The following is a 23,038-nucleotide window of genomic DNA, read 5'->3' on the forward strand; positions in this document are numbered from 1 at the left end:
CACAGTAATTGGCTGGGGGAATGCAGGAGACTTAACCCTGAATGGATAAGTGAATGACACTTGCACAAAAACATGAGTGGGTTTGGCTTTATGGACTCTCTTGTCATAAACTGCATAGTGTTGATGCCTCTAGTTCATTGCACCTTAACCTCTTTTGCATGTTCAGACTTATTACTATAAATCATCATCATTATTATCATTTATTTCTATAGCGCCACTAATTCCGCAGCACAGTACAGAGAACTCACTCACATCAGTTCCTGCCCAATTGGGGCTTACAGTCTAAATTCCCTAACACACACACACACACACACACACACACACACACACACACACACACGCACACACACACGCACACACACACAGACTAGGGTCAATTTGTTAGCAGCCAATTAGCCTACCAGTATGTTTTTGGAGTGTGGGAGGAAACCGGAACACCCGGAGGAAACCCACGCAAACATGGGGAGAACATACAACCTCCTCACAGATAAGGCCATGGTCGGGAATTGAACTCATGACCCCAGTGCTGTAAGGCAGAAGTGCTAAGCACTTCTGCATTACAGAAGTAATAATGGCACTGCGTTCTTATGTCATTGAAAAGAACGACCGCCATATTAGAAGTTTTAAAATGGCAATTCCGGCTGAGGATTCCTAACCCTAACCTGATCCCTAACCCTATTTTGATGCCTAACCCGATCTCTAACCCTAACTCAATTCCTAACCCTATCCCTAACCCTAACAGTAACACTTACCTTACATGACAGCCGGCATTGACACTTTAAAAGTGGCAATTACACGGTCACCATTTTCAATGACGTAAAATGGCAGTGCCGTTATTACTCCTGATCAGGATGTTGCAGAACACAGTCGGATAGTGCTCTTGTCATTAAAGAGGTAAGTATGGATTTTTTAATGCCGGTGAAGTCACATTTGGGCATATTTTGTCTCTCAAGTCGGTGTCGGTGTTATCCGCACCGGTAATATCATTACCACCGCCCACAAGTACTCGCTATGACTGCTTTCAAAAACAACCTTTTGAAAGGGCTTATTATTATGAATGGTTTATAAGATGAAACATTTAGCATCCAGACATAAATGCCAACTAATTTGGGTGACAATTCTAGGATTTGATTAGAAATCTGATGTGTAGGTTAATATCTGGTAGACAACAAGTAAAAGTTCAATTAATATATCCATTTTATAAACTTCATTTTAAAGTGCTGTTGATATGCTAAGTAGCTTCCTGAATACAGTGGTCTGTGTTTCAGGGCTGTGGATGTGAGGGCATACTATTCCACACTTGGAAGACTTGTCCCAAACCTAAGAGATTTTCAGATCTCATTTTATACTAGGATTCCATCCTTCATATTTAACTCCCACATGATCCTTGTGATGGCCTTCTCAACACTACTGTGGAATTGCAGCAGACTAGATTGTTCTAATGGGATCTTGGAGAACGGACAAGGAGCTCATTTGACTAATTTTCTTTGAACTTGGCATCCCTGGATTCATTTCACTTCCACATTTGATAACGGTCTCCATGGTCTGACGTACCTGTTATGCAAGTGTTTTGGAAGTCTGGTACTAGGGATGGGGATGTTTCCTGTAGCCCTGATCCTTTTACTCATCTTCTTTTCCTGTTTCTTTTTTTCATTCTATTTTCCTTTCTTTTATCCCATTTTGTTGAGGCTTTTTGTTGTTTGTTTTTCTTTCTTTTTTTTTTTACATTTTTGTTTATCCTATTTATTTTAAATATACAACTATTTGTAATTATCCATATTACATGTTACCTGCCCTGCATCATCAGGAAAAAATCACATAAATAATAAACAGATATATATATAGAGAGATAGATAAAAACAAAGAGCATTAACTCTGTGTGGTTAGAATGGGGGAGTGACCACTGATAATCTTATTTTTACTGTGTTTTTTATTTTATTCTAGGCTCTCTAACTACCATCATAAATTAAATAATGTACTCATAATTGGTATACCATACTGGATGATTTATTTTTGGGGCAAAGTTCAAGGTTTGCACTTAAAAAATTAATGTAGAAAGAATTATAGAATGCTTAATTTTTTCACATTTTGCCTCTTTTTCCTGTTAAATTTGTTGAAATAAAAAAAAAAATAACAATGCTAAAACAATGGTAAATTTACGATGGTAAAAAAGCAGCTAAAAAATATTTACCAAATACAGCAAAACTGTCAAATTTGCTGTGGTCACAAAGCTATATAATAACTTAAGTGATGGTGGAACTACATTAAAAAGTTATTTGTTTTTTTTAGCTCTGTGACATATGATGGTCCTGTATAACTAAATTATAATATTAATCCCCAGGCATGTTACTTTCCTGGGAGTTTTCCATTAAGAACACAATTGAGAAAAAAAAGACTATTATTTAAGTGGGTTCACTATGCTGAAGTCTCCTCTAGCAACTTAGCAATCTGCCTAGTGTCTAGTGTCCTGTCACATGACTGGGCTGTTTATATTTCAGAGAGGCCTGTGACCCAGCTACAGGATCAGCAGGCCAGATGGCACCTTCAGATGCTGTGCTTACAGAGAACCATGTGGCCGTCCCAGTGCCTTATAATATTTCTGGTAGGTTAACATTTACACAATTCAGATTTTAGGGGACCGTTGTACATATCTGTTATCAGTTCAACAGGCTATGTCAAAAGTGTCAATTATAACTATCTGTTGGATATGGAACATAGAGATATATCCAATCTTCCTAAGGAATTTCTGTTTCATAATAATGTCTCATATATATCTGGGGTGGGGGGGGTCCTCCTCTGTTTATTGTATGTATTATTATATTTCTGTGATGTTCCAGGGAAACAATATCTAAAAGATGCCTGAATAGAAATGTTTGTGGCAAGGGCCATAAAAAAACAATTATACTACATACAGATCTTATTTTATTGACTTCACTGTAAAGCGGGGGCTGGTGGGCAACAGAGAATGTTTAAAAGGTAATCTGTTTTTAGTAAAAATTGTCAGTTCCTGGGGGGATCAATCTGCTATTTTCCAGGCTTGCGCAGTGCAGATCCCATGAAAATATATGAGCTTTTGGTTTTCATCTTACTACTATTTACTGTAATAAAAGTGTTTGCAATTGTATTTCTGCATGTTATTTTGTTGTCCTTTTTAATACAATATACATTGTGACTTTCTTTGGCATATTAAACTCCTTTTAATATTGTTCAGTCTTTGTGTACTTAAAGAATTCACATGTCAGTTAGGCTTGGTTGTTATAATTTTACATTTAAAGCAGATGATTGTTGGGTTACAATAACTTTCGTTAAACTAGGTTGATATTATGTTTTTCGATAAGTCAGGTACTAGTTGAAAACTTCAGAGTGTCAGATTTGGAACAAAATCTTACTGGTGGCAATATGAAATATAATTTGTCAAGTTTAATAATTTTTAGATAGACTAGGTGGTTTTGTTTTAAAAAACCCTCTCCCACCCACATTCAGGACCGCCCTAAGAATTATGGACCCCTGACAAATTTTAATCCTGGGCCCACCTCTTTTTGAGAGATGAGTTTATTTACTTTCAAAACTTCAAGTGAAGGTTCAATAGTATGTACTCTATGACTCTAGGATATGCATACAGTATTGGATCAGAGTTATAATGAGCAATATCAAAGATTCCTTGGCTCTGTCAACCAGACTCTGATTGTAAATTAAATGTGCACCCCTTGGTATTTTCCCTCACAGTCACTTTAAAGTTACTGCAAGCAGAGAGATAACTTTTATAGTACACTACTACAATCATTATACTGTGGTGGTTTCTAACAGGTGGGTGGTAAGCTTTCAACTGGATATTCTTAGATAATGCCAGAAGATCAGCTGTAGACTGTATATGGTACTGTAACTTTTACTGTTGTCAAAAAAAATTCTAGGAACTATATTAAATATCAGATCTATATATCAGTGAAACGGGTGATGCAGTTCTGACTTGAGATAGGATAATGCTGCATGGCACACTGGCATCTGCATGGCATGCATATCTCATGACCAGCACCATGTCAACGTGGATGGAAGGTACGTCAGGCATTTGGGAGCAGTGTGATTGAATGTTGACAGCATGTTTGAATTCTTCTGGGCCACAAAAGATTACAGCTACAGTAATAGCTGCCGTCCACTATCATTAACCTCCCAACATTACAGGCCCCCCAACATGTGTCCACCCTGTCCCTCTCACACAGCCTCTGGTGAGTCTGTTGTCATAACAGTGGCTGTTAGATTAGGTTATTGAAATTTGAAAATAAATGGGAAAAGCAGATATGCCATGAAGTTCTCTGATGTGATACAGTAAAAGAATGCCTCCAAATAGCAAGAATAACAGTTTATAATGAAAATAAAAAAATCAGGAGCCGACGATAACACCTCCTACTTAGTAGGAGGTCCGGTACGCAATGTTCATTGCGCAAGCTCTATATACTGTATTATGTGAGTTTCCCACGCTAGTGGGGAAATCACCTAATACTGTAAATAGAGCTTATGCAAGTAGCGTAGCGCATGCGCAATGAGCTACGCTACTTGCGTAAGCTCTATTTACAGTATTAGGTGATTTCCCCACTAGCGTGGGAAAATAACATAATACAGTATATAGAGCTTGTGAAATGAACGTAAGTTCATTGCGTACTGGATCTCTTACTAGGTAGGAGGTGTTATCGTCGGCTCCTGATTTTTTTATTTTTCTTCAAGCAAGATTAAAGAGTCGTGGGAATTACAAATATGGGGCCCTCCTGGCCGAAGCAAAGAAGACTTCGAGCAACAAGGGGCCCCTCCTGGGCGAAGTGCAGAAGAGATTGGACAAGCATAAACTTTTGGAAGATATAATTAATCTGGGACTGGGGCAAGCAGGACAATTGGAAGGTATAATTAATCTGGGACCTTTTGGACTACAATGAAGACTTCATCGGTGAGTATTTTGGGTGTTATTAGTGTTGTGGTTTATTTAACATTTTCTGTGTGTGGAACTACAAGTCCCAGCAAGCCAGGGATGTCAGGGCATGTTGGTACTTGTGGTTCTCCAAGTGCCAACATGCCCTAACTGCCGTAGGTATGCTGGTGCTTGTAGTTATACAAGCAGCAGCATGCCCACACTGTTTTGGGCAACCTGGCTGGCTGGCACTTTGTAGTTCCACAAAACAAAATGGCGTCAGTTTATTATTTTTACTCACTTTCGCCGTTATTACCCTACTACCCACAGCCCAGGGGTAGTAGGAAGAGCCCTAGTGCTATCAGCACTGGGCTGGTTCTTTCTAGGTGGGGGGGGGCCTGCTCATTTTTTTCGGCGGACCCCACTCCCTAGGTTATCCAGCCCAAGGCTGAACAGTCTAGGGTTGGTTAGTTATTATGGCAGGGACACCCCTGCTGCGTGTCCCACTGCTATAGTGCTGCCAACCATGGCTGGTTTGTCTAGTGCTGGTAAAGTGAAAATCGGGGGGACCCCACGCCAAATTTTTCCCTGTGTTGTATCTGGATTTTTTTGAAGCAAACTCTCCTGAGTTTGCTAACTCGCAGTTTCATGCATTTGAGAGCTGTATAGCTGGAGTGGCAAACAGTCAGGAGTTTGATCTCTGGCGATTTTGCAAATAGCGATTTTGACAGAAGCAGAACTCTGGCGATTTTGCATGAAATCTGAGCTTCATACATCTGCGAGTTTCAACTCTCCCGAAAAAATCACTGGATTTGCAAAATCGCACTTTGATACATTTACCCCCAGCGGGTAAATGTATCAAGCTGAGAGTTTTCCGGCGGGTTTAAAAAACCAATCAGATTCTAGCTATCATTTATTTAGTACATTCTACAAAATTATAGCTAGAATCTGATTGGTTGCTATAGGCAACATCTCCACTTTTCAAATCCGCCGGAAAACTCTTAGCTTGATACATTTACCCCTGAAATAAATAACAGTAGGACTATGTTGTAACCAGCACTCCCTAAGGGCTCATTCTGATCAGTGTATTTAGCACTTGTGTGAGTTCCACTATGTTTGTGGTGGATCATATAACAGATACATGCAAGGATATTAAACAGCCAAATGGACAATTGGACCATGCATTATAAATGATCCCTATGCATGTTGAATTTCATTACATGCATAGTCTGTCTGTTTTTTGGGATTTTTTTTGTCTCCTTCCTCACAGTAAACATGCAAACGGCATCTGGCAGCAATCAAGTTATAAGAAAAATAATAAGGGCTTTTGCTCTTCTGCTCCACGGGAAGTTTCTGTCACAGGGGGCAGCATGCAAATGAAAACATGTAGAAACGTAGGAGCTCATGCTGAGTTGGGCCTATGTCCGTATGCAGATTTGGTACTTGTGCATCTTTACGTTTGGAGATGGGGAACAGATGAGAGAAGGGGCAGGTAAAATTAGAATGAGTACAGTAAGGGGATATATATGCACAGATGCCTGTCAATGGCCTTATCACTTGCCAGTGCGTGAGGGTTGGTACAAATGCACACTGATTGTGAACCAGCACTAGTTATCGGCTTCTGATTGGCTCTAACATTGATAGTGGTTTCTTGTCTATATTATACGATTGTGGTTATATTTTATAATTCATTTTTTCTACTTTCATTCATACACAAGAAAGAAGATTATACCAAATGTATTACACAGTTTTTTTATTTGAATTAAACATAATAGTGATTGCATTTTTCCTTATCCAAACAAATGTTAAAAATCTCTGCTTGAGCTTATAGGTGTATCTGGTGCAAGCCTGACCTAAACCTGGCACTTATGCTACAGATGATGACATATGGGCGTAAATATGTTATTTTACACGTATTTGATATAAACAATTTTTATAAACTCATATGCGTCCAACTCAGAATCGTCCCCAAAATGGCAGACGGGGTGTGGAGATGAGAAGAGGAAGCAGTGGGGAGAAAAACATGGTGCAGGTGGAAAAGACATGAGACCATGGGATAGATTTACTAAGCTGCGGGTTTGAAAAAGTGGGGAAGTTGCCTATAGCAACCAATCAGATTCTAGCTTTCATTTATTTCGTGCTTTCTACAAAATGACAGCTAGAATCTGATTGGTTGCTATAGGCAACATCCCCACTTTTTCAAACCCGCAGCTTAGTAAATATAGCCCCATGTGTAACAGTGGCGCACGCAGGGGGAGTTTCTGAGTCTCTAGAAACCCCCCCTGCGCTAACTAAGTGGCCACTGTCCTATACAGCAGCCGCAGCGGTGTCAAATTGAGCGTCCGCGGTGGTGCTGTATTGTATATAGCACCGCCGCAGACGCTTCTTAGACAGCGCCGCGGCTGCTGTATAGGACAGCACTGGCGAAACGGAGCAGCAGCAGCTCTCTCTCGGGTTGGGGGTCGGCGGGGAGAGACCACCCCCCCCCCCCCGACAATCCTCCGTGCACCCCTGTGTAAAATCAGGATAAACTGAACAGTCACACATACATATCCTGCAGTAAATGGATAAAGAGCTCCCTTTGTATTGGAAGAGCAACGGAACCTGCCCCACACGCTGGTAAATGTATGGATCCCCACAATGCTGGAAAAGATGGGCATTACAAGAGAATTGACTAGGGACAAGGTAAACGTTATGTGTTTTCTATGTACATCTTTCAGTGTGCTTCTCGTATATGTAGTGGAACAGAAAACACAATTGTAAAAATAAATTGTAAAACACAATTGTAAAAATAAATTGTATAATAGCTAAAACTATGTATTTTTTTTAAAAGATATTGCCCATGCAAAAAAAGTGCTTTATTGACAGAATAAAAATGTTTTTCATTCTCTTTCTTTTGTTATTGGCATACAAATATGGCGATAACATAATAAGCATTGTGGTGGGTCTTGTGTTTGGGCAGGTAAGTTATCAATAAATATGGGAGCAGACAAGTATCTTCGAGGTGAAAGGAAGCTAAACACTTGGTTGAAATTGTGACAGACCATAGAAGAAAATCAATGTATTTGAAAAGTTAATTCCACTCAAAAACAATTTTTTGAACTAATACTATCCCCTTACATAACTATTAGAACTGGGGAGGCCATGCCAGAGACCCTCATAGTTTAGAAATATGTGTCCCCACCAGCTCTATAACCTCTGTCACCTCATGATAACTGCCAGAAAGATCTGTGCAAACAAATGTTTGTTAGTTTCCTAAATAATTAAAATGCAGTCTGATTCGATCAGAAAATCTGCATTAGTCTGCTTGTGGTCATTGGCGACAGTATCATGGGGCCCCTGACATTCTGCCCAAACCATCAACTGTTCAGTTTGCTTTATAAGGTGTGTAGGCAAATAAGCTACAGATTCAGCCGTTAGGTAATTTGTCTAAACAACTGGATTACCACATATCTTTATTGTTGGATTGGAAAACAGCAGCAGGGCAAAATGTATCAAGCTGCAATTTGTCTTTTTCAGGGTTTTTCTTGGGCGGCTTTGAAGCTGCCAATGTACGAAAATGAAAATTGGTAGTAAATTTGCCAGTTAGGTGATGTAACCAAAATCAACACAGTATATAAGTCAAGAAAATAAAGAAAATGGAAGTTGCTCAAATCATGCACCTGATATAGCCTATAAATTGATTTGAGCAACTTCCATTTTCTTTATTTGTCTGAGAGGCATGTTGATGTCAGTAGCTGAGGGGGAGTGCTGACATTGGATTGCTATTTGGAAGCTTCTGGGGTACCTCTTTGGTAAGTTAGCTCTTAATTTAAAAACACATATGTATGGCCCAAATATATGGGACTCTCATTGTTTAGAGTAGATCCACCCTATTAGCAAAATCACCGTGGAGTGGTGGGTGGCTTCAACATACATTTGCAAATGTGTGCAACTAAGACTTTTGCATTTTTATCTACAGTAGAAATAGCAGATCTGTTGCTGGCTATAGCAGTGTGCTGGGGCTATTTGTCTGTGTTTGTTCCTTACAGTATATAAGTCACCGTCCCTACTTTTGGCCATTCTAAAAATAGAACATACTTGCCAACTCTCCCAAAATGTCCGAGAGACTCCCAAAATCTGGGTAGGTCTCCCGGGAGAGCAAACAAGTATCCTGCATATTGCAATTTACACACCAAAATTATGCAATTCGTAGGGAATTGCGTCATTTTGGCACAGCTCCCTGTGACAAACTGACGTTGGGTGGGGCCAAATGACACAATTGACCGTGCCCCACACCTTCCCACCCTCCAACCACGCTCCCCTGCCTGGGGTCTTCAGGAATTCACTATTCAAAGGTTGGCAAGTATGGAATAGAACAGAAGGCACAGTACAAGTTTTAATTATGAGGGTACTCATGATTCCTTGTTTAGAGGGGCATAAAAAAATAAGAAATAATAGCCCAACTGAATAAAAAATACTACTAAGGGAATAGTATGCCACTACAATGTAATACAATTTAAAAAAATCCCCTTACATGTAATCCTTATTGAACTTTGTCCCACTATTTTTTTCATAATATTATTTGGTCCTTGTAACATGCCACACACATCCCTGAAAGTTTGATTTTGGAATGTCAATTTGATTTGAAGTCACTGGAAAGAAAACAAAAAAACATTGCAGTTTGATATATTTACCCCCAGGAGTAACTTCTGTAAATCAGAGGTATTATGCCATCTAGTGGATTTGTTGAGTATGACTTTATTATGCACAGTAACAGAGAGGAAGCATAAGGTTACTATATTGTTTTGCACATTGTCGTTACAACATTCATTGACTGTTTATTACCTGTATTAATTTGGTCTAAAGTATTATCTGACCTTAACTAAAATTCTAGTAATAGATAAAAACCTGATTCAATAATTTATACAAACTGACCTTTTATCATGTGTTTACTGTCCTTGTTGGAAAAGTATGTGAAATTATAGGATAGTCAGATCTGTGTCATAATTTGAGCTAAATGTTTTAATAAATTATATGAACATTGTGCAAATTAATCAATTCCTGACTATGAAAGATTTTCCAGCATCTCAGAAAAATATTTTAAATCAGTGAGAGGTCACAAAGCACCAAAGGGTAATTGGTAGAGATATGCAGGAATATTTTGCTTTGTTCTCTAGAAAAAACAGTAAATACAGGTGGTGTGTATGTCAAGATACCACTGTAAAACTAACACTGTCATCCACTGTAGAGGCAACTGATGAAGCACAGGAAGGTTGTTGGTCTCTAGTAGTGCCATGCAACTGGTTTGGGCTAATGTACATTTACTGAGCGAGACAATGGTGTTTGTGGAAGAGCAGAAGATTGTATCAGATGATGGGGGGAAATAGGCAAAGTGAGGACATTCCTAAGTATAGAGTACCTAGAAAACATGAGGTGTTAGTTTATATTTTGATCAAAACATTTAAGCCTGCATCACAGCATCAAGGGAACCTCATTATATGCAGATCCTACACAGACAGACATATATGCTTTAAACACCATTAAAATGCAGATAAAATCAGATGCACTCACCTCCCAGGTATAGGGGCTTACATCTAGCAAGGGCTGGCTTGTGAGCCATACCCAAATGTGCCTTAAATAGGCTTAATGGACAGCTGCTATGACAGAGACAAAACCAGAGAAAATATAAGCCTGCGCTCAGTATATCCCACATTATATATGGTACACGCTGCGTGCATATAAGGAGATGCCCTTAATGCTGGGATGCAGGCTTAAAAGTTTTGATCAAAATCCTCATGTTTTAATTTTGCTAGATACAAATCCAGTGTTAAGGATAAGTGCTGACAACTGTCTTTTTGTTTTGTATACATAAATGGGCATTTATATTGCCGTGCAGCTGGTACCAAATATAATATGGGATATACAGAGCGTGTGCATACTGCCATGCAGATGGCACCATATATAATATGAGATATATAGAGCACAGGCTTATTTTTCTTCTGGTTTTGTCTCAAATATTGCCTTATATTGTCTTGCCAGCTGTCCATCAAGCCTATTTAAGGCTCATCTAGCCCTTGCTAGATGTAAACCCCTATACCTGGGAGGTGAGTGCATCTGATTTTAACTGAATTTTAATGGTGTTTAAAGCATATAGGTCAGTGTAGGACCTGCATGAAATGAGGTGCCCTTTATGCTGGGATGCAGGCTTAAATGTTTTTATACCTATCTGCACACCTAGTTTGTGAAGGTGTCTCCTGAGAGTATAACTATTTAAGAGTATGGATGCAACACCAATGTGATTTGTACGTCAAGTATGCTTAGTAAATGACATCCTATGCAGGTTATTTGTTTAAGCATCATCTATATTTCATCAGTATTTGCTGTGGGCAATTTCCAGTTTTGAAAAAGTCCTTTCAGATAATATCCTCAAATAGAATAGTAGAGGTTCCTCCACTGGTACTCCCTTTTTCTCAAACCAGAGATTGCTGAAGTCAGGTGTCTACAAAGGGAGACTTGATGTTCAGAGCTTGCCCAGCTTGAACTTTCATATATTATTTTGATGAAATGAATGAGCCTCGCCACACTCTACACATTGGGTTCTCTATGTGGGGGTCCTCCAGCATAACGGAACCCTGACTATCCCTGGTTAAAGAAGCGCTATCAATGTCCAGTGCTATAAATCCGGGTTGCAATGCAAGAAGACAAGATTAGATCAATTACCTTACGGTAAGTGGTAGAGAAGGACAGTAAGTTAATGGGAACAACTGTCAGAGGACAAGGTTACTACATTTATGCCACATAACTATGTTACTTACACATTAAGTGGAATACAAATGGGGAAAACTGAGCTAAGAAAAGAGTTAGGAATGCTAGCTGACAGAAAGTCACATAGCAGCACATAGGTGAATAAAATCTTGGGATACAAAAGAAGTGGGATAAATACATGTGATGAACATTATTACTATTGTAAGATTTACTAGGGAGACCACATATTGAACAGGGTATAGTTTTGAGGCTACATTATAAGAAAGCCATAGTAGAACTTGAGGATTTAGAGTTCAGCAAACTCATTAATAAGGAGAATCAAGTTATAGAGGTTAGAAAAATTATGTTTGCTTACTTCTAAAGAAGGTGCATTAGAGGCGACTTAATTAAGATGTATAAATATGTAGACCTTTTCTTCTGATTACTTGTGCATAGTGGGGGTAGGGTATTAAAGGTAAGCTACATCTCACCTCTTCTCAGACTCAGTGTCCTATTCTCTATTTGGGTTTGTAGCCCTTGACACGTTCTACCAGGGGTGACTCAGGAAGACCCAACCTGACACACAGTATATGAACAGTCAAATACTACAGGTAAAAAGGGACAAGCCTCTTGGCATGTTTATAAATTGGGCAGGCAACTGAAAAACCAGTATGTCAATGGATAACAAATAGAAAAAAAAAGGAACTAGCTCTCAGGTAATTTAAAATGGCTTAAACAATTAACATTAATGTAGGCACAGATTACATGACTTAGTGCATTGATCAACATAAGGATTGAAGACAAAAGTGTTTTAACCATAGTTGCCAACCTTTAATGATTGTCCTCCGAGAGTCTCGGTGTAGAGGTGGGTGTGAGGGGGCAGGGCTCCGCAAATCATGTCATTTTAGCCCCACCCCCTGCGACGTAACGACGCAAACGCATAATTTTAGCACGAGGGGTGGGCCAAAATGATGCGATTTTTGGAGTATCACTTCATGGAGGCTTCAAATCTGCCCACTTCACTAGAAAGTGGGCAGACGTGGGAGAATTGTCAGCTCTCCCGGGAGTCCGGGAGAGGTACCCCGAATTCGAGAGTCTCCCGGGCAATTTGGGAGAGTTGGCAAGTATAGTTTTAACTCAGAATAATGATAACAAAGATTTAGCATGGTCACATTTCAATGCAGAAAATAAAAGCTAAGGGGCCCGGAATATGGTGAAATACACAATATTTATTGCAGATATGTTTCCAGAAAATGCAGTAAGGCACAAACATATGGTGTAATATAGCACAGGGATTACACGGAGATGCCGAAGGAAGATAACAGGAACACAGGTGAACAGGTAGTTTGTAGAAATCCCTGAGACCAGGAGCACAACAATGACCAGCATGGTACATAGGAAGGAACAGACATAAATAAAGAGACACAGGTGTACCATTAATAAGGAGCAGAGATTAACTCTACTAGTGAGTGAAAATGTACATAGTGGAAGAGCAGCACCTCTGGTGGCATGGAGGTACTGCATCCACGGCAATCCAAGCCCTAACCATAGCAAACCAAACAGACCGGCTACCTGCAAAAGTGCTCCCGCACTGCCGAGTGCCCCTGGTATCCTGACATACTCCACTATAAATCCATCCTCACATCTTACAACACTGTCCTCTCAATTGCCAAACAATCAAATCGCTAATATTCACCCAATCCTTTAACCCATATCGCCTCTTTGCCACCTTTAACTCACATCTATGCCTAACTGCACCCCTCCCCTTCATCCCTTATAGCCCATGATTTTGTCACCTACTGCAAAGACAAAATTAACACCATTAGAAAAGATATTTTTTCATGCCAAACTCCACACACTCAACCCACTCTATCCACCTTCACCTACACCCCCCCCCCTCTCAATTGACCCTCAATGCATTCTCTCACGTGACTGAAGATGAAGGGGTAAATGTATCAAGCTGAGAGTTTTCCAACGGGTTTGAAAAACCAATCAGATTCTAGCTATCATTTATTTAGTACATTCCACAAAATGACAGCTAGAATCTGATTGGTTGCTCTAGGCAACATGTCCACTTTTCAAACCCACCAGAAAACTCTCAGCTTGATACATTTACCCTGAAGACTCTGCACTCATCTCATAATCTCACTCTACAACCTGCCCCCTCTACCTTATTCTCTCCCAACTTCTCCTCGCCCTCTCCCCCACTGTATGCCCACATCTAGCTCACCTCCTTAACCTGTTTCTCTCCACTGGCACATTTCCATACTCATTTAAATATGTGCTCATGTCACCAATTCTAAAGAAACCATCTCTCGAACCAGCCTCTCTCTCCAGCAATCGCCCTATTTCTCTCCTCCCCTCTCCTCCCCTTTGCATCCTTCTACTAAGCGATTGGTGTAATCAGGTTTCCGCTCCCAATATTCCTCTTTTGACACTGTTGATCCCCCTCTTCTCCTACACAACCTTCACCCCATTGGCCTTCATAACGCAGTTCTTTCCTGGTTCACTTCCTAAATTTCGAAACTGCTCCATTTGTGCTTCTACCTCTAGCACTTCCTCCTCTCAACCTTTTTACTATCTCTTGGGGTCCCACAAGGCTCTGTACACCTCTTCGCTTGGGGAACTAATTCACTCATTCAGCCTCCAGTACCTCCTCTACCTGGAAAACATGATATGTATATCTTGTGTAATCAATTGTCTTTCTGCTATCTCCACATGACATAGTTCTGGCCAAGCTGTCAATTGCTTCTGTTTGACTAAAACGATCTCTGGCCAAGCTATTAATCCACCCCTGGTTCTTCATGATCCAGACGTATGGTAGTGATCTGAATCCCAGTCTCTCTACTACAGTAGGCTCACCTGGAAGACAGATCCACAGGCTTCTCCCGAAGGAGTGTTGATCATGGAATCTAAGGTTTATGCACGCCTTGTAATCCTCAGACCCTGACCTCTGCTCCTCCTGACAGACCTTTGCTGCTCCTCCACCTGATGCTCAGCTCCAGGGCAAGTCTACTCCAAACCCTGGTTCTCAGTTTGTATAGATATCTGCATTCTTCACCCCCCTCATTTTATCTATCCCCCCATCTTCTTCTATCATTTGCCCCCACCACCCATTTTTTCCCTTTGCCCCTCACAACCCACTTTTACTCTTGCCCTGCACCTTCTCCTACCTCTCCATTCTTCTTCCAGCTCTCTCCTCTCACCTCATACCTTCCTCTTCTGCTGAAATCATTGGTATCCTGCTGCCTGCCATACAGAACCCTTGTGGATTAATCTAAGGATGGCAAGTAAGTAAAATCTTCTGATTTTAATAGTTTTGACACTATAACCCTGCTGATAATCCTGGCATATGTAAGATTCTCCGGCAGTGAACGCTTCCCCATGTGAACTACACAAGTATTATGGCAGTACTTGTATGAAAAGCGGTTATATAATAAAATGTTACATATTTCCACAAGGCTCCCTATATGTTTTAACTGGATCTCACTTTTAACAGCGTTAAAATTCATTGAGCTGCCTGGCCATCTTGATAACACTACTTTAGGTGAACTTCATTACTTGGGAGAGGGAGCCTTTGCATACGCTTGCTCTGGGCAACATGGCTTCACCTCTGTCTATTGGACACATCGGGCCTGATTCATTAAGGAAAGAAAGGCAAAATATTGAGAAAGTTTTCTCCTGGACAAAACCATGTTACAATGCAAGGAGTGCATATTAGTTTATTATTTTGCACATAAGTTAAATACTGGCTATTTTTTCATGTAGCGCACAAATACTTGATAGCTTTATTTGTACACTGAAATGTAAAGTTAATCTAGGACATGCCGTATCCCAACTATAAATCTATCTCCAGATTTTAAATTTACAACTGCCTCTGATGTAACAGGGTTTTGCCCAGGTGAAAGTTACTCATTTTTTTGCTTCACTTTCCTTAATGAATCAGGCCCATTAAATTCAACATGGGCTGGGATCCCTCACCTGCACTGTCGTCACCTTGTTGAGTCCATGCACTTTTTAGGCTACAAGTATTAGGTAGATTAATCTAACAAATTGACTGCTCAATGTACATTAATTGTTCTGTGTATAATTTCTGTATTTATATTTTATTACACATTACACATCATTTAGAAGCATTAAATTATTTTATTAATAAGAGTGCCCAGGCATATCAGTTACAATTTAGTCACAATTGTAAATATTCGAAAACATGGGAAGATCCAAGCTTTATAAACTGATGTTAAAGAGTCTTACAACAGTTTAAGGCTGTTGATTTAGGCAACTGGCAGAGGGATTAACACTAGAATAGGTGGGGTGGGGAGGAGGTGAGGTATTTGCAGAGACTGGCTTGGTTGGGTGGCAGGTTCATTCATGGGACATATCAAGAATGACTGAGGCTGTTCTTTAACTCCTTGAGGCTCATTTCAAGTTGGATGCAAGTCCCTTTTTGCATATAATATGCCTTTTTGTAATGTGCACGCGCACCAAAAATGCATTTGTGTACGTCTGTATTAAGATTTTTTTCTTGACTTACCTCTCCTAAATTTAAAATATTTTTAGTTAAATAAAAAATATGCATCTATTGTGGATGAAAAAAAAGTTTTTTTTCCATATCATTTTCTTATTTCATTCTGTGATGGCAATAACAGAAGAAGGTTTGCGGTAGCACAAGTAAAGCCGCAATCCTTGTTAAATGGCTTTTACATGGGGAAGCGATCACTGATGGAAAATATGCCCCATTGATGTATAGGGCAAAGCAATATGGCTTTTTGCCTTAAATATACCCCACAGACTTGTACTAGAATATGGAGTAGCTCGCTGCAAAATGAAAAATATAATCTTACAGATCAGACATAATTTATACCATAAATACACTTTAATGGACAATATGTGCTTATTTGGTTCAAAATGTTCAGAGGACAACAAAGTCACTTTTCCTATGCTTCCCTTTTATCTAGCATCACCAGGTAGGCTAGGTACACGCTAGAGAATTCTCCGACCAATCTGTTATCTACACTGATTGTACCTACCCCTGAAAGTCAGGCGATTTATGCATATACACTACACACGATTTACCTTCAGATCTGTGCTCTTCATATGGTCCTCTAGTTGCTAAGAGACAGCACAATAGTCACTCATTCACTCATTCTTTTTACCCTGATTATTAAAACCACTTTGTTATAGCTATCCACGTGTCATTGCAAATTTCTTCACCGGGACATGTTCATTGCTGGCATCGGCTGAAAAAGATCATGACTCTGTAACCTCTATGGAGATCGTGATCGTGAGTGCACACACACTGCATGACCCTAAGGTGATTGGAACGAGATTATTAAACAGTACAACCAATCAAATGAACATACAATTGGCACTTTGGAACAACTGTTGTTTATCGTGTAAGTATACACACTACCGCCATATTTGGCCGAGCGGTTGTTAATTGGGTGATTGGCCCGATCATTGGCTGAAAAACCTCCAGTGTGTCCGTAGCATTAGCTTTAGGCGCACTTGAGGATCTTTAGGTAATTTTAATGACTGGAAAGTCAAGATACAAAAATACATCCATAGTTAGGGTTAGGAACAAATGCAGTTAAATGGTGCAAATTTGCACATGGACAAATCATGTTGTGATGTAAGGGGTGCAAATGCCTTTTTTGCATGCAGAGAAAATACTGCCTCCTTTTGCATGTAGCACACAAATAATGGGCTTTATTTTTACAGTGTGAGTGCTACCCAACCAACCTTAAATATGGCCGCACATTTTACATTTGCCCCCTGTGAAGGGAAACATGGTTTTGCCAAGGTGTAAAACTGCTATTTCTAGCTCCTAACTTCGCTGGTAGTCACCATGGAAGCAACATGTTTTTTTATTTGTATATCTGTCAAAGATGTTGATCCCTTGCTCCACTATGAGCTGAACCTGCCTAACCTGTTCAATTGTATGCAGTTGCCCTGGAGAAAATAGCAGAAGTATGTCAGTCTGAGCACAGTCAAACTTCACCTAGCACCTTATGAAGTGGTAAATGAATGATTAACATAAAATAATAAAAAAACAATTTAATATAATATCAGTACTTGAAGAATTTATAGAGGACTGTTAATAAAAATAATGGTGATTTTTACTTATTTTTTCACTATAACAATTAAACTGGTGGGATAGCAGTTACTGTTCATACTCAAGAGTAAACATTCAATAGAATGCGGTGGTCCACCAAGTAAAGATTTTTAGTAAGTTTTCTAGAAAACTTCAGACTTTCTGGGAAGAGCTGATTAAATGGAATGCTTCAGGACCACTAACATCTAGCAGATAGCTACAAGTGCAGTCCACTGTAAAGTCTTTTGTTTGATACTTTTAACCAATCAGAGCACTGAGTAGGAAGAGAATAGATTGGAAGTCTGCTGTTTATACTAGTCACCTGATTGGTGGTCTGTTTTACATTAGCCACCAGATCAGAGGTCTGCTTTATTTACTAAGCACCAGAATGTTTTCTGCTTTGTACGCTAGCCATAAGAATGAATGGGTTCTGCTTTCTATGCTACCTGTCAAAATTGTGGGTTTGCTTTATATGTTACCCACCAGATTAGGGTCCAATTTGTACATTTGTCACCAGGATAAGTCCTGTATTATAACTGCAACCAAAATGGGTACCATGATGTACACTATTAACCTGATCAAATGTTACTTTGCATTATAGAAACCAGAATTAACTCAGTTTTGGATAGTTAGTAAAGCATTTGATTTATGCTATTCACCAGAACATAGACTACTCACCAGGATGAGGAAAGAGGCAGATAGGGACCAGTTAGACAGGTTGTAAGGCTTCTAAGGTTTTAATCTTGACGTATTCTCTTGGTAAAAACTGAAAACAACAAGTTATCCTTTGGGTGGCTCTTGAGAATAAGCAAATAGGACAGACAAAGAGGGTGGTGGACACAGATGTGATAACCTTCACATCTTCGTCCCTCAGTTTCGCACGTTCATGCCTCCGTTCTGCCACAGAGTTCTGATTTTAATTAAAATTAAATAAATGTCAAAGATTGCCCTGACTCTTTTATAAAGCCAAATGGAGCTGAGTTTCGGAAACACAGGAACATGAACAACGCTGGAGATGAAGGAAGCCAGATTTTAAATTAAGGACAAGCTCGTTTTTACCTATCATGTATTAGCCTGCTGTGGAAGACAAAGGCAGTGGCGCACGCAGGGGGGGTTTCTGAGTCTCTAGAAATCCCCCCCCCTGCGCTAACTAAGTGGCCACCGTCCTATACAGCAGCCGCAGCGCTGTCAAAGAAGCGTCCGCGGCGGTGCTGTATTGTATATAGCACCGCCGCAGACGCTTCTTAGACAGCGCCGCGGCTGCTGTATAGGACAGCGCTGGCGAAACGGAGCATGCGCAGCAGCTCTCTCTCTTGTTTTTTTTTTTTGGGTCGGCGGGGAGAAACCCCCCCCCCGACAATCCTCCGTGCGCCCCTGAAAGGGGCACTACAAACTTATAAACTTAGTGTGGCCTGAACCCTTAATCAGGCCCTGCACTTACACCAATCACTCTCCGTAGTGACTGATGATTGTTCTATGTTTCTGCGTTTGCAAGGGCGGTTCTAATTTTTTCACCCAAAATGATTAAATCAAAATATGTATTTTTCCTTAATTTTCCAATTCTGGTGAACCCACATTAACAGGACAAATGGGAGTAAGTTGCTAAAACTGATTTTTTTGAAAACTTCAGCTCTCATGAGATTCACAGTTTTTAATTAAAAAATTATGTGAATCCTATCTATGTGTCACCCTGTGCTTGTCTCGTTAGTCATTGCTGTGAATTACAGTAACCTAAGAGATGCTTGTGAAAATGGTAAGTACACTGGGAAACATAAATTCTCATTTGCCTATTTTATCGATCTTTGTGATGCTAGATGCTATGGAGACAAGTTAAGATTGTTTCCCCTATTACTAGACATATGTTTATTTATATAACCAAGCTTCTAATTCATTGCAAATGCATCTATACTGTTTTGATATCAACAATATCTGGCCACACCTGCAATACATTTCAGAAATTGTATTAATTCTCAAAAATGTTGGCTAATTATTTGTTATGACCTCTCAGGGGCGGGCTGAGCCGGGGAGCAGGGGGGCATCGGCCCGCTCAAAATCACAGCTGTTAGGGCCGGCCGGCCGCCCCCCCGGAAGCCGGTTTTTGTGATGCATGTGTGACGCGGCCGCATCCCGTGTCATGTGACGCGCCCGCCTGTGCGCCCCCCGGGCTGACATCTGCCAGCCTGCGCCTGTACTCTGTAAACTTAATCTATTGATGTCTTGGTTACTGATGATGATGTATTGCTCCTTTATTCAATTTGGACATTGTATTTTCTTTGTTAATGTTACATGCTTTGCCCAGATTTGTCATCTATTGTTATATTTTGGGTTATGCTTTATGATTTCTGTTTACTTCATGTTACTCCAATAAAAAGTTTACAGAAGAAAGTGAGTAACATCAGCTGCTATGTGGGGCAGGGTATTATGAAAAATCAGTGACTAATTACCACCCAGAAGAGGATCCCAGAGAGAAAAATGGTTAGTGGGAGAGGCATTAAGGTCCACTAAGTGAATAATGTGGCCTTGGAGGAACAATAGATAAAGTCATACAAAAAACTTTAGTTGAAGCATATCTGTATTCCTGAAAAATACGATTGTCATTTACTAAACTGAAAAAATGTGGGTCCTGCAAGGATTAGCATTACTACAGCGGCAGCAAAGATATTTCATTCAGGATATTACACAGGGACTCAACAGCAATACGGTACAACAGATCGCTGCCTGTGTTTTATTATTTTACAGCAGTAGAGCTGTGGGTGCACGAGGGCCACAGTTTTCCTTGTGCCAGTGCTGTGCTTGTAGCCTATGGTGAGTTTGATCACACAGCCCAATGGGAAGCTGCAACCTCTCTTCTTATTGATCTACGTAGTCACTGCCTGCCCTACTCTTTGCAGCCAACGTTTTGTAGCAGGGAGCCAAGCTATTTTCTTAGTTTTGGGGGCACTTTTTTTTTTTACATACTTTTTATTAACAACTTACAAATCGCTTACAAATGTACAGAGAAAAGCAACAGGAATCCAGCAACAATAATACATATATAAATATGAGGCATAGACCATTTCGAAATGTGACACATGAAGTCATCAATGACCATTTCCCAATGTCGTCCTTACATTGTGATGATCGCTGTGTGCTGGATATAAACTGCAGTGATGATCTGCAATAATATTTCAAACAACGAGGGGGAGGGGGCTGTAGGTAGGGAGAGTGAGGGGCAGTATAGAATGGCGTGGGGGGTAGGGGGAGACAGGGGGGGTAATAAGAGAGAAGTGAAGGAAAAGACTCACACAATGGACAGTCAATTACAAGTACAGAATAGGTTCAGAATCGAAGTAGAGGCTGATTATGGTATGGCGCACTGATAATGTGTCTGAACAACTTGTGCATTAGAATGGAGGTCTGGAATCGGTAAGGGCAGGAATGCATGTTTGGGAGTAGAGGGCATGGGGACAGAATTGTTGAGGCAATGGAAAGGACAGCAGTCCAGATCGTGGGTAGTTTGGGACAGTCCCACCACATATGCATGAAAGTAGTAGTACCAGTGTGGATATATGGTGTGGAGCCTGGAGCGGATGTAGTAACATCTGTGTAATAGTTTTTTCTTTGATTCAGACATTGATAGAACAACATGCTGTCCATTCATAGATGTCAGAACAGTCCTCGTGGTCCAATGGTTCCCCTAGATCTGCCCCCCACTGTGTCTGAAAATGGTCTTTAGCTCCTGTAGTCAGAGAGAGCGAAGGTACCTTTTTTGTGGTATCCTTGCCTATGATCTGATTCACAGAAAATATGTTCAAACAAAACAAAAATAAATCCTGCTGGTCTGAGTGGTAATAAAACAATTTGAATCCTCTTTATAAAAGTGCCTCCTGAAGGGTTACTTGGTGCCAAGTAGCTCATACTTGCCAGCTTTGTACTTTTACCCTCCGTGAGATGGTGATGGTGAATTGCAGTTGCAGAGAGGGGTGAGGATCTGTGAATTGTGTCATTTTGGCCCTGCCCCCCATTGCAAAATGACACTATTGTGTCATTTCACTGAGGTGACAGGGCCAAAATGATGCAATTCACAGCGAATCACGTCATCGAGCCCTCGTCCTGTGTACTTTACTAGACCTACCTGGAATTCACAAGTCTACCGTACCTTCCAGGAGAGTGGACAGGTACTAATTAACTTTTTTTAACCAAAAGTTTAGCAATCTGTTACTCACAAAGTCTGTTTGGTTATTTATGACCATCTATATGTGGCACAACCAGATCTACTTCATAGACAAAGAGATATTTTACTTACAGTCCAAAAAATGCAGTGTATTATGGATTAAAGGACTCAACTTACTTTTTCCTATTCAAGCTCCAGACTTTTTTATCCATTTACCTTCAAAAACATTATTATTAACATCATCATCACCATCATCATATTAATTTATTAATAATGTGCCACAGATACTGTAACACCAATCAGCGCCAGACAACCATCATACAGAAATTACATGCATAAAATCACATGCCCATATATTTAGTCGTTAGTAGCCCCTATTATGTAGTACACCAAGAATGAATAAAAAAAATTCCATTACATGGATACAAAAGACAACTAGAAAAATAAGTCAGTGGTTTAAACACATACTGGGCCTTCCAACCTAAAGGTTATCTCATGGTTTTTGTTTGCTCATATTTGAATGCATACAGGTAAATGGAACTATTAGCTAATACTACAATGTGTTTGCATAGTTTTGCTTGACAAGGAAATAATATAATAGTCTTTAATAGTTCTTAATAGTCTAATAGTAATATTTAAATATACATATATGACAGTGCTCACTGAATGGATATGTTTTGTATATGCAGCTGATAAAAGTAATGACGGAGTTGACAACATTGTGCCAAGAGAGAGAGGATCTTGAAGAGCTCTTGCCATGAGACTGTATACACAGGCCTTGGAAAATTGAACAAAGGAGAAAGTTCTGTATTCAGGATAAAAATAAACTCTCAGGAACTCAGGAACAACAACAGAATGTACAGTAAGAAAATAAATATCCGGACTATGTACATTTAAACAAGAATGGACAATGGGAGGTTTGTTGGATTTCACAACAGAGAAAGTGAGGTTCACCTGACACTTTTATTTCTGCATCCAACATAGATTTTAATTATTTTGCTTAAGTTAATAAAATATATACACTTGCGTTGTTGAAATTATACATTATTTACAATATTTAACATATCATGTCATATACAGCCGTGACATTAAATAAAGCAATATCCTTTTCTTTTCATCATATCCAAAGATGACCGCTTTCAGGAGAACTGAAAGATGCAACTTGATG

General features: G+C 39.9%; 1 long non-coding RNA gene across 1 annotated transcript; it reads left to right on the plus strand.

The window, feature by feature from the left end:
* The first annotated feature begins 2,489 nt into the window (after positions 1–2,489).
* LOC142108726 (uncharacterized) lies at positions 2,490–22,890 on the plus strand. The gene is made up of 3 exons (XR_012680209.1): positions 2,490–2,602; positions 21,327–21,456; positions 22,560–22,890. It is a non-coding gene; the product is annotated as an uncharacterized LOC142108726 (long non-coding RNA).
* Positions 22,891–23,038: the final 148 nt, after the last annotated feature.

Source organism: Mixophyes fleayi, chromosome 1, assembly GCF_038048845.1.
Source record: "Mixophyes fleayi isolate aMixFle1 chromosome 1, aMixFle1.hap1, whole genome shotgun sequence".
Taxonomy (NCBI): domain Eukaryota; kingdom Metazoa; phylum Chordata; class Amphibia; order Anura; family Limnodynastidae; genus Mixophyes; species Mixophyes fleayi.